The sequence below is a fragment of the Triturus cristatus genome, chromosome 1_2 (assembly GCF_964204655.1).
Source record: "Triturus cristatus chromosome 1_2, aTriCri1.1, whole genome shotgun sequence".
Classification (NCBI taxonomy): Eukaryota; Metazoa; Chordata; class Amphibia; order Caudata; family Salamandridae; genus Triturus; species Triturus cristatus.
The window spans coordinates 109,261,814-109,274,747 of NC_140580.1; positions in this window are offsets into that span (position 1 = coordinate 109,261,814).

The window sequence follows — 12,934 nt, forward strand, 5'->3', positions numbered from 1 at the left end:
ATTATTGTATGTTGATTAAGTCTATGAACTCAATAAAAATACAATTAAAAAAAAATGTCATTCACTTTTTTGGCACAGTTCTTCATACATGCACACACTCACCCATATAGATGCATACCAATATCATACAAATATGTACCGAATATATATTGTCTCTTGCGCTGGTCCAGCAACTAGACATGCATATTTATACCTATAATTATATATCTAAAGTGCTCCACTGCAATTCAGAACTAATCTCTAATACATACATGAATGCAAGAACACTAGTATACGCACATCAACAATTCGAGGGCCAGGGGTGCAGCCCAGTCAGTAAGATTCAGGGGTTGTGAATCTCAAATTCTTAAATTACAGAGCAGTGGGCCGCAGGGTACAGTGGTGAGATGATTAAGGCCGAGAGTGGACTGTTTCCAAGAGGAACCGGGTCAGTACTGATTTGCATTAGTTGGGCCCCTGTCTAGAGTGGCTCCGTTGATGAAAACCGATGGTTTGGAATGCTACTCTGAGTGAAAGCGACTGGCTAGACTAATTGCAAGCATTTACGCCATCACCTTTTGGGCTTTGTGTGCCTGAAAACCTGGGACTGGCGCAGCCCTTTCATGAATTCCAAAAAGTAGTACATTTGCACTCATTCAAGGAGTGCTTCTACAGTCGCAGAGTTGCTACTTTTTTTGTTAAACTCGTTTCTCTATATATGTAAGTTCCACATCCAAAAAAGTTAAAACCTCTTAGTGAAATGTGAACTATGAAAAAAACGGGCACAGAGATCACAGACCTGAGAAAGGGCCCCCAGACCCAACTACCAAGCCAAGAAAGCATTTCTTTGCTTTCACACCCCCCCCCCAAATACCCTTTCTTAAAGCTCCGCCCCTGTCAAAGATTCATGCATTACCTTTGTCACAAGGTGTTTTACTGACATTAAATAGCCAGAAGTACCCAGTTCCACATCCTTGGTACTGGAACCAGATCTCACCTTTTTCTCCTGTGCTTTAGTAATTAACATACAATGAATGAGTAATTCAATAATTACTAATATTTCAGAAGATAAATGAATGTTGCTATCAAGTAGAATAGTAATCCCTTCCTAAAGGGATACAAAGGGCCCGATTACGATGCAGGCAGGAAGGGCTACGACGGTTGGTCCCTTCCGCCTGAGCCATTTCATTGGGCTCACTCGTAAGGTAATCCGAATCAGTCTTCCAAATAGCTTACGACGGGCTTGGTCACCCCATGCGCCATTCAGAAGGCCCACAGTAATCCCCCTGGCCGGATGTTTCCAGCCAAGGGATTACGATGGTAGTTTCCCACTGTCTTTTTGTGCCGGCCTTTCTGGTACAAAAAGGCATTGGGAATCAGTTTTGGGGCCCCCCAGCAGGCCCCACACAGGTGCAAGGCCGCCGGATGGCGGCCTAGTGGGCACCTATGGTGCCCCCTGTTAATCCTTGCACCTGGTAAAGGTGTCTGCCACGGGGTGCAGGAATTAACTGCACCCCTGCTCTTTGCTATGAGAGCATGCGTTCCGTTTGGAATGCATGCTCTCATAGCAAAGTATAGGATTACAACCTAACAGGGTTCAGTCGCATCCTATTTCCTGGGCTGGAACCGTTGACTGGAGGTCATTTGGTTCCAGTGTATGAACGATGCCGGATGGATTCGGGTCAGTCCGTCATCGTAATCGGCCCCAAAAAGTTGTGATCAAAGTTCCCAACTTGGATAGGGAAGTAACCACATCAGAGAAAGTTCACACCCCAGCAGAAGGATGGGTGAATGATGGGAGTATGTATGTCTATGGATGGTGATGAAGCACGGTGCTTTAACCCAAGTATATAAGACAAGAAAACAACTGAAACAAAAATGCGTTGGCTAGGTTTTTAAATACATTGGTGCCGATTACGATCCTGGAAAAACCGGGTACAAACCGTCGGTCGGAGCGTTTTCTCCGTCCGACTCGTACCCGGTCGTAAAACTTTACAAACATGGAAGTACGATTCGCACGGAAACACCATTTCCGTACGAATCGTAAAAAACACCGTCCGACGAAAATATACATACGAATGTGATCCGGGAATGCCCCGACGTGACGTCGGGACGCTGTCAGGCAGCGTTTCACGACCCAGGAAGTACGATTCGAACCGACAGCAGTCCGGACGGCATTATTTTTACGGCACCCAAAAAGTGCCGGAAAAGCGAAGTACACCGCGAAACGACCAGATTAGGGGGCCCGGTACGCGCCGTACCCCCCCCCAGCCCCCGTGAGTACGCGCCGAACCCCCCCAGCCCCCGTGAGTACGCGCCGAACCCCCCGTGTATGTACACCCCTGTACGTGTCAAACCCCCGTGTATGTACACCCCTGTACGTTCGAGTCGTACCCCCACCCGTGTATGTACACCCCTGTACGTGTCGAACCCCCCGTGTATGTACACCCCTGTATGTGTCGAACCCCCGTGTATGTACACCCCTGTACGTTCGAGTCGTACCCCCACCCGTGTATGTACACCCCTGTACGTGTTGAACCCCCGTGTATGTACACCCCTGTACGTTCGAGTTGTACCCCCACTTGTGTATGTACACCCCTGTACGTGTCGAACCCCCTGTGTATGTACACCCCTGTACGTGTCGACCCCCCGTGTATGTACACCCCTGTAAGTTCGAGTCGTACCCCCACCCGTGTATGTACACCCCTGTACGTGTCAAACCCCCGTGTATGTACACCCCTGTACGTTCGAGTTGTACCCCCACCCGTGTATGTACACCCCTGTACGTGTCGAACCCCCCGTGTATGTACACCCCTGTACGTGTCGAACCCCCGTGTATGTACACCCCTGTACGTTCGAGTCGTACCCCCACCCGTGTATGTACACCCCTGTACGTGTCGAACCCCCGTGTATGTACACCCCTGTACGTGTCGAACCCCCGTGTATGTACACCCCTGTACGTTCGAGTCGTACCCCCACCCGTGTATGTACACCCCTGTACTTGTCGAACCCCCCGTGTATGTACACCCCTGTACGTGTCGAACCCCCGTGTATGTACACCCCTGTACGTTCGAGTCGTACCCCCACCCGTGTATGTACACCCCTGTACGTGTTGAACCCCCGTGTATGTACACCCCTGTACGTTCGGGTCGTACCCCCACCCGTGTATGTACACCCCTGTACGTGTCGAACCCCCTGTGTATGTACACCCCTGGACGTGTCGAACCCCCATGTATGTACACCCCTGTACGTTCGAGTCGTACCCCCACCCGTGTATGTACACCCCTGTACGTGTCGAACCCCCTGTGTATGTACACCCCTGGACGTGTCGAACCCCCGTGTATGTACACCCCTGTACGTTCGAGTTGTACCCCCACCCGTGTATGTACACCCCTGTACGTGTCGAACCCCCCGTGTATGTACACCCCTGTACGTGTCGAACCCCCGTGTATGTACACCCCTGTACGTTCGAGTCGTACCCCCAACCGTGTATGTACACCCCTGTACGTGTCGAACCCCCGTGTATGTACACCCCTGTACGTTCGAGTCGTACCCCCACCCGTGTATGTACACCCCTGTATGTGTTGAACCCCCATGTATGTACACCCCTGTACGTTCCAGTCGTACCCCCACCCGTGTATGTACACCCCTGTACGTGTCGAACCCCCTGTGTATGTACACCCCTGTACGTGTCGAACCCCCGTGTATGTACACCCCTGTACGTTCGAGTTGTACCCCCACCCGTGTATGTACACCCCTGTACGTGTCGAACCCCCTGTGTATGTACACCCCTGTACGTGTCGAACCCCCGTGTATGTACACCCCTGTACATTCGAGTTGTACCCCCACCCGTGTATGTACACCCCTGTACGTGTCGAACCCCCCGTGTATGTACACCCCTGTACGTGTCGAACCCCCCGTGTATGTACACCCCTGTACGTGTCGAACCCCCGTGTATGTACACCCCTGTACGTTCGAGTCGTACCCCCACCCGTGTATGTACACCCCTGTACGTGTCGAACCCCCCGTGTATGTACACCCCTGTACGTGTCGAACCCCTGTGTATGTACACCCCTGTACGTTCGAGTCGTACCCCCACCCGTGTATGTACGGTGCTGGGGGTACGCACTGTACATACACGGGTGGGGGTACGACTCGAACGTACAGGGGTGTACATACACGGGGGTTCGACACGTACAGGGGTGTACATACACAGGGGGTTCGACACGTACAGGGGTGTACATACACGGGTGGGGGTACGACTCGAACGTACAGGGGTGTACATACACGGGGGTTTCGACACGTACAGGGGTGTACATACACAGGTGGGGGTACGACTCGAACGTACAGGGGTGTACAGACACGGGGGTTCGACACGTACAGGGGTGTACTTACACGGGGGGTTCGGCGCGTACTCACGGGGGCTGGGGGGGGGGGTACGGTGCGTATGCGGGCACATGTCTCCATGGTTGCAATGGGAGTTCGGTGCGGACGGTGTTTTTTCCATACGGTTGTGACATCGGACGCACGGGATGGATCGTACTTGCGCGGTCGGACTTCACTTTTCACGTTTGTACGGTAAATCGTCCGGGGAGGTGTCGGACACATTTTCCGACCCGAGGACGTGTGGGGAATTATTCCCAATGCGACTCGTATGGGCTTTTTACCATGCGAATCGTGATTGCCAGTTTGTACGGCACTTGTACGATTCGTACGGTAAAAAGACCGGATACGAGTCGGACGGGCAATTTTTTTACCGGATCGTGATCGGCACCATTGTTGTTGTATTATTCTTAAAGAGAGCCCAAAAGCCTCAGCAAGGTCATATTTTCGGAAATCTATTTGACCAGCTGCATAGTTCTTTTTGAAAAGTGACCCTAGAACCACTAGATCAGAGTAACGCCATGGGAATGCGGTACCAGTAAAAACTCACTGTTATGCTATGAATGGTTTTACTAAAAGTAACCCATTTGGAGCATCCGATTATTCTAAAGCAGACTGTGCCTGAGTTCTTCAGTCCCCCAGGTGCAGCCTATTATAGGTTTCTCCAAGGTCCCCACTATGGTTCAGGATGAGTCTTTACCATGCATATTATTTTACAGCGCCAACAAAAAATAGGATTTACAATAAAGGCACCATTGACCCAATTCACAAAGGTTTTTCTGTCACTACCTGTGACCTTCTCCTGAGTTACTCTTGATTTACTCGTGCATTTTCAGGTGCAATTCACTCTTTAAAGTGGAAGAAAGCTTTGTGAAATGGACTCCCATCTAGAGGACCACAGCTGATATTATCATAAAGTTCATGAAATCTAGCTTTTAGGAAAGCACAAGGAATATCCCTCAGAACCAACTTTTAACCATGAAAATCGTTTTTCTGGCTCCACTTGTTACTGAAGAGAGATAGCCAATAAATCAGAGTTCCTGTTACAAGATACCACTAAACCTACAATGAGATGAGCCCCTTTATAGACATTGCTGAGACCATCCCCTGTGGGATTTGTGGCCTTGAAATTCTTTGTGTATGTTTAGTAACGTGCAATTGGAAAAACTCTCTTATTTTCATTGAAGTGCAACCTTTTGAAAATGTGCCATATAGGCTAATATTGTCCCAAAATGGCGACTGTTTTGTGGTTAGTGTGGTAGATTGACATTTTGAGACCAGAAGAGGTAGAGTCACTTCCAAAGTGTGAAGGCATCTCTTTGGTCATGATGTCACTCCGGTAGCTTTGCCACCCTTGAGAAGATCTGCAAATGCTGTCCCAGAAGCAAGTGAGAGGGGCCTAACAGAACATCAATCTTCTGATGTTGGGGCTGCAATAATGCTTCACAGCACAGGTTCTTCTTGATCGTTGATGAAGCCTTAGTTGTTGCAATCCTAGTATTCTGTGTAGCAGTTGATGTACGCTTCACATCCATTGGTATGCAAATGCTCACACGTCTGTAACCCTTAGATCTCTTAGGGTTAGGGCCCGGAAGACCAGCATGAAATCATTGCAGCACAGGTGGTGATAATTACATTTAGACCCAGGTCACTTGCATTCTCTTCCCACACGGATGACTTGTGCCCTAGATCGGTTTTGCCCATTAAACTGATCCTTATGCATTCCCCGGAGTTTAGGGGCACTACAGACTTCATTAACTGCTTTCCTGCCAGCCACCCTCACCGTCTTTGGTCGCGCTGGGACACCCCGTTGCTGGGGCAGCTATGCGCCATACAAATCTGACAAATAAATAAATTAAGGTGTGGTAAGAAGAGCCCAGAGCTATCACAGTGATAAAGCATGTCTTGTATTTCTGTCTCCCACCATGATGTTCCTATGATCTCATATTTCTCAGTGTCCTCTTCCTCACTTACCTCCTGTCAATACCCGGGGACAGGAAGTGATTTTAGAGTTCAGCTGTGGACTTGGGAAAATTGATGTTGGGTCCTATTGTCAGTGACACGCACAGCCTGATTTCCCCCTTCATAAAGAAGGGAAACATGGCAGCATTCACCCACTGCTATTCTCACTGCCACCCCACCTCTGAAGCCAATGCAGCATAATCCATTCTGAATGTCAGAAGATATACACTCTTCATCGGTGCACGAGAGGAGTTTATTCATTTGCCTCCAAGCCAGCAGTTTCCCCTGTTAAAAAAGGCAGTGATGCTTATCCTGTCGGCCCTGGCTCTGGCTGGGGGTCTTAAACTCTTACGGACTTGTTACAGATTCTGTAGGAATCCCAGTTTGTGCCTAAACGGGAATTCCAAGATTAGACGACTGTAGATGCAGGATTTTCACGCCCACAATATTCAGCAGATAAACGTACTTGAAACCTAGTGGAATTTGTATCGAGAAAAACGGAAAACTTTATGGGGCATATTATCAAGAACGGCGTTACAATTATCGCCGCTTTAGCAGCAGGAAAAGCGACGATAATGGGCTTGATATAATATGCCCTTGAGAATTCCAATAGAAGCCCATGTTCACACCAGAACCTGGTCTTCTATTGGAATTCACAAGGGCATATTATCAAGCCCATTATCGCCGCTTTGGCGGCAGTTTCCTGCCGCTAAAGCGGCGATAATTTTAACGCCATTCTTGATACACCCAAGTCAGAGGGTTTCATGGAGCGAGCAAAGCAGGTTGTGTCCTTCTCTTGACATTGTGTATCGCCCTGTTATTTGTGTGACTGTGTACATCGTATTTTTGTGCCATGAAATGAAGCAGCAGAAAACGGTCACATTGTTCATCAATGCATGTATGTAAAAATTCGCTCAGACATTTCCAGATAAATACATAAATGAGGTGTGTAATGGGCTTCTTATATTTCTGACTATGCATCTCTTGGAGTTCTATCATTATGAAAAATTTCCAAAACGAAGACCATCAGCCGGATGAAATTAGGCTGGCAAAACCTTGTTTTGGAGAAATGTCACAAAAACGAAATAACTTTTCCATGAACATAGAATGTCTTCCTGGAAAGGGTGTATATGGGCTTGAGATTGAATCCTGTGACCGGAAATAATATTTAAAAATATTAAAATTAGAGTATAGAAGTAATGTTATTATATTTTAATAAAAAAATATGCTACATCAATTTATAAATGTAAAACGGTCATTAAAATATGTTATAACTAAATAATAAATATGTTTTATTGATTACATTTTCTTATATAAAATCATGCTTATTTATATTTCTAACTATTTTAAGTAATTTCATTTAACATTATTTCCTCTGTGGTTTTATTTTAAATCCCACTCTCTATTATTTTCCTTAGAAGGGTATTGTAGTACAAGTGGTTGGGAATATCTGGTGCTCAGAGCTGGAGTAATTTATTAAGGCTTTGTGTCCCTTTGTGACTGTAGTAACTTTAGAAGAGCAGTTTTTGAATAGCAATAAGCTTAGTCTTTGTTCGGTAGGTGCATGTCTCTCCCCAGACCCCTCCAGAAAAGTCCATAAACCCCTCCTAACTCCTCCCTAAACCCCTTCCAACTAGTAGCAAGTATGTCCCTTTTTCTAACCACTTACTCAGTCCTGCCTACATTTACTACTAAGTAGCAAACTTACGTTTAAGCTTTCTTTTATAGAAAAGATAGAGGAGGCGGAGGTTTACACTCATAGGTTTGTAATTAGAATTTTGTTGTACTTTAGTAGTGCTATTATAGGACTACTAAATGTACTAAAAAATGCAGTTTGTGAATAGGCTCCTAGGAGTGTGGGACCATGAAGCAACAAAGGGCTTCTTGAAGAGATGCATTTAGAGGTCCTGTCAGAAATGATGCGGCAATTGACAGTTTTTAGGACCGGTTCTTTGCCCTCTGCATTGGCAAAAGGGTGTATAAAAAGTGAATTTTTCGTCTAAGAATCGAAAAAGGAATATTTTAACTCATTAAATATTGAAGGGGTAACTGCAAGGTTAATCTTGGACTAAGAAACAAGATGCAATGGTTTGCAGTTTGGAAACCAGTGGTATTCATATTCACAGTTTAGAATCTGCAGATTAACAGGGGCTTAATGCCAGCCCCTGCAGCTATCCAGCGCCTATGGCTGCAGGCCCAATGCCTGCAGAGTCCTCCCAACCCATCAGGGGTCCCCATCCTGCCTAAGACCTATGAATAGATGTGAGATACATGAGACTTCCGTGGCCCCTCTTCACATTCAGCAGGTGGGCCCCGCCATTTTACATTAACCCACTGCATATTAATGCACTTGTTTTACTGGCACATGCATCAACCAAAAATCCAGTCGGTAAAATACCGAATCGGTAAAATCACCCGTTAGCGAGTGTCAAAAACCGAATCTCAATGCATCAACCCAAATCGTGAGAAAATAAAGAATCTCTAAAAAAATACCGGAAAAATAACTAATCGCAAATAACAAATCCGCAAAAATACCAAATCGCAAATTACTGAAGTCGCAATCACCGAAATCACAAATTGCTGCCGGCAAGTGCCAATGGCTAATAACGATTCGCTACACAATGCAACAAAACTCGCAAATACCGAAAATCCCAAAATTCGCTATTTAGCATGAGCAGATTAAGGGGAATCAGAACCTGGAGGTAAAGTAACAACAAAAAAAAATAAAAAATAAAAATAAAAATTCCACATGTGCAACAGATCGTACCAATCAGCAAACCCTTAAATGTGGCCCAGGAGACCCTGTTGGCTAGCACAAAATGGCAGCCCTCTACGTGCTTGCAAGGAGGATGCGAATCAATGCAGCAGGACAGCGCAGGAGAAGGGTACAGGAGAGAGTATTCAGAGTGCGCATCACCTTGCTGGGACAGAATGAGGACGAGGTTTATGACAAGTATCGACTGAATCGTGCCATGATCATGCGCCTCATTGCAGACCTCGAACCACTCCAGCAGCACCAGACACATCGGACCAATGCAATCCCTGCGCACGTCCAGGTCCTATGCAGCCTGCACCTACTGGCCTCAGAAAGTTTTCAGGGGGTAATCGCCGTAGCCGGAGGCGTATCGCAAAGCGCACTCTCACGCTTCTTCCAGAAATTCATAGATGCCATGCTGACAATGATACACACCCACATCAGCTTCCCCACAACCCCACAGCAGTTGGACCGCAACAAACAGGCATTCTACCAGGTGGCCCATTTCCCCCATGTCATTGGATGCATCGTCTGTACGCATATCCCCATCTGTCCACCCTCTGCCAATGAGTACATATTCCGGAACCGCAAGTCCTACCACTCAATCAACGTGCAGGTTGTGTGCGATGCCAAGCACATCATCACGGACCTAGTGGCACAATTTCCGGGGAGCACACACGACTCCTACATATTCCGACACAGTGGCATCCACAGGCGTCTACTCAACGGAGAATTTGGAGAGGGACTCCTGCTTGGTACGTACACATACCTCTTCCACACATGAGCACCACACATGTATGAACATCACCGTTGCTAAGTCTTTGCTTCTATCTTGTAGGTGACAGTGCATACGCCCTGCGGGAATATATACTCACCCCCTACCTCAATCCAGCAACACCACAGGAGCAACGATACAACGCGGCCCACATAAGCACAAGGAATGTCATCGAGAGGACCTTTGGGATTCTGAAGAGTCGCTTTAGAATCCTACATAAGACTGGCGGTGCCTTGCTATACAAACCTGATACCTGCTGCAGGATTGTAGCTGTATGTGCAATGCTGCACAACATTGCGACCAGAAGGGGGATACCCATAGAGGTGGACAGGAATCACGACTACCGGGATGACCAACCACCCACCCAACACCGACAGGCACACGTCCCTAACACAGCAGAGGGCTATAGGAGGCGGACATACATCATGCAACATCATTTCTGAACCAGCTAAGAATGAAAGATGACAAATTATTGGTGGTGCTACTGTTTAATGCACAGGAGCACTGAGGCATGTGCGACCAAACAAGCAATAAAATAATATATCCCCAAATAAACTGTTACAACAAAAGGCCGTTTTTGTCACGGCTGTGCAGCGTCAAATAGGGGAGGACCATGGTTGCCCCACCACGGTCAAGTATGACTGTCAGTTAGTCTAGTGGCGCTTGCCACGAACGCCAAGCCTCATCTCAGGTGTCTCCTCCACCTCACCACGGCCTGTCCCTGTGGAGCAACGGGAACTGCGCCGCCTGGTGCTGGCCTCTGCTACCGAAACACTGCTCACACTTGAGGCAGCCTCACTGCCGTCCTCCCCTCCCAATGCGCTAGCACTGAATGTGCCGCTCTGCAGGTGTCCTACTGCAGCGGTGACCTGTCTTAGAGCCCTGGCTACATCCCCGCAAAAGTGTCCAAGGTCCACCTGCAGTGACACCGAGCGGCGTGCCAACACTGCGGTGCTGTTGCTCATCCTGGTGATGGCCTTTGTAGAGGCTGCGGACCTGACCAAGTTCTGCCGGTGCCTCCTCCTCTCGCTCTCATGGCCTTCCCTCATGGCACGGGTGAGCTCATGTATGTCCTCCCTCAGGTACCCATTGCCCTCTGCCACCACACTGGTCATGTCCCTCACTGCCGCTGTCATGGCACGCATACCTTTGGCAAGGCGTGCTATGTTAGAGCTGATTGTAGCCATGTGTCTCCCCTGCAGGCGCTGGACACGCAGCATCCTTTCCTCAATGCCACCATTTGGGGAGATTGCAACGTCACATGAGGATTGTGAACTGCGCAGAGACCTGCGGCGCTGTGGGGGTCTGACACGTGCTGGTGGTGCAGCAGGCGGTGGGATGATTCGCAGACTTTGACCCGATGGTGTAGCAGGTGTTTGGCATGTTTCCATCACCTGCATGGGTGGAACTTGTGACCTGCGCCTCCGCTCTTTAGTTGCAGCTGTTGCGGCAGCAGGTGTTGCTGGTGGTGGTGATGGTGGTGGTGTGGTTGCTGGTGGAGGTGGTGAATGCGTATCTTGCGCTGTATCCATATCCGAATCGGCTGGTGTCTCCGAAATTATCAGCCGGCCGCTGTCGTCGGAATCCCCAGGAGATGCATCTGTGTGTGAAACAGTGCATGGTTAGTGGGATAGTTACACCTACGTAGTATTGTTAACATACATGTCCCTCTGTGATCCACTAAATAAACAGTCTATATCCAGCTTCTACTGATGTGGTGATTTTTAAATCTATTTTTTCCTGTGCATGCACACCGGGCTGACTTGACTACAACTCCCATGATGCACTAGTGTTATGAGTAAAGTTGTGTGGGGCAAAGCTGCATGCACACTCTGATTGTGCTGGGGGCTTGGGAATGGATTTACGCAATGCTGGGTATGGGCACAGGCATGCATCTTACCTTGGGCACTCGTGGCTGCGCCGGAGGTATCCATCTGGGTTACTCCCACGACGGCCTCAGGCTCGATGGTCCCTTCCACCAGCTCCTCCAGGGCGGTGTTAGCTTGCACTGTGGAAGGTCCGCCTCCCGTTCTGGATGCCTCCCGGAGCCTCTCCGCAATCCTCTCCTTCGCACGCTTCCTCAGGTCGTACCACCGCTTTTTAAGATCGTCATTGCTGCGGGGCGTCACTCCAACTGCATTTACCCTCTCTCGGATGCGCAGCCATATGCGCCGCTTCTCAGACTCTGGCACCTTTAGGGACAGCTTCCCAAACAGCCGATCGTGCTTGCTGCTCACCCCCTCGATCAGGTGCTCCAGCTCCCGGTCGGAAAACTTGCGTTTCCTCTTGCGTGCAGCTTCTGCGCTGGATGGTGCTTCTCTCTCCATCCTGGTGAGGGTGGGGTCAAAGTCCTGTCAGTGGTCAATCTGTGGGATCAGGCTTGCTCCTGTTGCTCCTCCTGTGTGCTCCTCTGGCGAGTGAATGAGGGTGGGGCAGCTGTGCTTCCTGGTGGTGATGTCATCAGAACGTTCCCGAGCGACCCGTTTTATTTAGAAATCGCTATTACCGATTTCGCTATTACCGATTTCGGTATTTGCAAAATCGCTAATACCGATTTCGGTAATTGCTAATCGGTGTTTTCACTACTCTCAAATGTGTATTCGGTAAATAATAGCGATTTTTAAGGAATCGCTATTTTTTAGCAAATCTGTTGATGCATTCTGAAAAGCGATTCCTTAATAACGATTCCTTATTTATCGCTAATAAGAAATTGCTTTTCTGAATGTTGATGCATGTGCACCTTAGTGCTTTATTTGGCTAAGTGACCCACTCCCTATGGCCCAAAAAATCAGGCATCTTTTAGTCAGAGAATACGGGTTACGCAACTGTACGCTGCAGCTCTGAACCTTAGTTTGTGTGCTACCTGATATTCATTGTCACAACAAGAATGAATCTGAAGTAAACATATTTAGGAATACTCTCAAATCCTTCAATAATTGTGATTTGTGCTTTACCTGATATTTTCTAAAGAATAAAAAAAGTCTGTGAGTTTCATAAGATTTCATAATAAACATGTTATGTTTTATCTGGTTGGCTTATCTGACAGTGGGTACGTTTAGACTTTGGCATGTGGCCTGCAG